The 2,675-nt window shown below is 38.5% G+C and overlaps 1 pseudogene; it reads right to left on the bottom strand.

Annotated features, from left to right (window-relative positions):
- Positions 1-524: 524 nt before the first annotated feature.
- On the bottom strand, positions 525-2,392 carry LOC148947471 (protein ROP pseudogene; annotated as a pseudogene).
- Between the last annotated feature and the right edge of the window lie 283 nt (positions 2,393-2,675).

Here is a 2,675-nt window from a genome sequence, read left to right on the forward strand (position 1 = left end):
CCGGATCTGCTTGGAACAGGAGTCAATTTCTGTGGTGGGTACATTGGTGATGAAAACCCGATGTAAAGATTTCGCAGGCTGTGGGAGGGGGGGGGCAAACACTCTGAGAGGAAAGCACAGATTTGTACTGTTCCATAACACTGTCAATCTTATCCGTGTATTCGTTAACTTTCACATACAAGGTTGCAAAAGTGTCTTGTGGAATTATCAGTGCTTCGGATGATGTCCAAATGGTGAATCGTGTCTTAAACTCAGTTACAGAGCTCAATAGTTTCACAGTATCATGCATATCACTGGCTAGCGTTTCTCTCGAAGCTTGACTATGCCTTTCTTTCACATACTGCTCACCAAAACTGTCTGCTATCTCGTTCAGTTGTTCATGGTTTTTGCGAAGAATCTCCCTCGTAAAAAATTTCACAGCTGTAATCACGGCTGCATCTTTCGTTACGCTATCTTGATATCGCAACGCCATTTTTTTTTTTTTTTTTTTTTTTTTTTTTTTTTTTTTTTTGTCAATTACTATTGCTTTATTTGGATAAGTTATAATTAGAAAACAATAACCGGTTCCAAATTAGTCATATAACAGTGCTATATTCATCTGTGGCTCCTATTGGCACAGCATCGGCCAGCAATGCCTTGAATATTTTCTATTCAGACAGCTGCTTTAGATCCTTCAAAAGTTCTTCTGGGCTTATTATGTGGGTGGATCCAATGATAACTTCCCAAGTATTAATAGCTTTCGTAACTTCGTAAGCACAACGAATCTATGAAAATGTGGCACCGCCAACGATGAAAACTATCAGCCGTGGAACGTTTTTCATATTTTGCTGTGATCTGTCCTTATGCCACTGTCCATAACGAGCACTGGTGGGTATTCCTCTAGCACCAGTCGATGCAGCTCGTCCAGCAAGATAAGGAAAATGCTCTCCATCAAGTTTATCATCAATGGCATCCTCCATAACATCCTTGATAATAGGAGTCCAACGGGACATCTGGTAAGTCTGCTCTCTTTCCTTGCGATTTGGACACCACTGCTTTCTACGACCTCCCTCATTGATGACACAGAACCCAAGGTTTGTCATGTTGGTGATGATGGGTCGTTCAGGGTCTGGTATTGCCGCATGTTGAATAAGTTTAGTCAGATTTTCTCCAGATATTCCGTTTTTCGACAAAATGTAGAGGAGAATTATACGAATCTTGTCCATGGGAGAAACATTTTCTTCAAGAAGCAAAGGAACAATTAGTCGCATTGGATCTTTGACTTTCTCTCCTTCAGCGTCAACACCCATTGCCAAGTCCTGTTCAACTTTACAAAGAAGACGGACGTCACTCTCGTATTTATTCATACAGTCTTCAGCTAGATTCTGGAGTGAAGAGTAGTTACTTAGCTCCTTTTGATACTGTGGCATTTTCTTGATCATCATAGATAGATCACGAATTGATGACTTGTCACCAGCAGTCAGACTCTTCTTTGAATCAACAAAGGTCTTCAAGTTCTTCGTAATGTTTTGCGAAACTACTGCAATGTGCTGATGCCGTAGTTCTTTTCACTGGTCATCATTTTCATCAAGAAGGACATCTTTTTCCACACCTGAATTCAAGTACTTGTAGACATCATTTTCAATGGGAAGCAAATCATATGCCATGGCTTGAAATGTGAGTTCATGCAACAGAGGTGAGACGCCACGCCATCAACCCCACGATCAATGATTAAAAGTTGTGAACGGGACTTCTCAGGGCCATCTCCCATTGTAGGCTCATCTGCTTTGTAACCATCAAGCTTGTGCTGAACAATTTTGGCGAATTCAATATTTCTCTCTTTATCAGCTCGATATCTCAAAGCAGGATATTCCCCTAATGTAGCACAAAGGGTGGCAATTTTCTCTGCCATTCTTTCCATTGCAGCAGTCCTTTGCGAGGCTTTGTTTTGATTATAGTAACATTGGAAACCATCAGGAAAATCAAGTGAAAAGACCTGACTTTCATATGGAAGGAAAGCAATGTTGATTTCTTTCAAAGTTTTTATATACTTTCCAGAGATGTGCTTGCAAAGTTCGTTAAAGAGCTCTTCTGGCCAGGCTTCAGTAAAATATACATGAGCAGCCTTGAACTGAGTTCTCCCTGGACATCCAAAATCTGCGATGAGAGGTTTTATAGAATCGTTTGTAGGAGTCAAAAGATAAACCACTTCCAAATGACGTGGCTCCCTACTTTTGTTTATATCCTCAACAATTGTGATTCCTTCTGAGAAAATTTCCTGCATTTTACAGCAGGCAGACACCATTCTCATTGAAAGCCGATAAACAACAAGAACTCTCCAATCTGTGTCATTCTGTTTACTTTTGAGTACTTCGTTCATAATTTTTTGTCCGACAAGATTCTTTAAAGCCATTTTCATTTAGAAAATTTAGTTGAATGTTTATGTCACGTATGAAGTATCAAGAACCTAACAAAAAATTAAACTAAATTTTAAATTTTCAGGTATTTTTCTAGTCTAAATTAAAAGAATAAAACTATTATTCAGACACCATAAATATTTTTGCAGTTTATAACTTTAGCGAATCTGAACTAAAAACGAAAATAAAATAAAATTTTTCAATTTTTACGTCACGTCGGTAATTAATTCATATATGGTTATTAGTACACAATAGGTTTTAGATATTACGTCGTGTCAC

The sequence above is a fragment of the Artemia sp. Qi Xiang Cuo genome, chromosome 10, assembly GCF_049724085.1.
Source record: "Artemia sp. Qi Xiang Cuo chromosome 10, ASM4972408v1, whole genome shotgun sequence".
Taxonomy (NCBI): Eukaryota; Metazoa; Arthropoda; class Branchiopoda; order Anostraca; family Artemiidae; genus Artemia; species Artemia sp. Qi Xiang Cuo.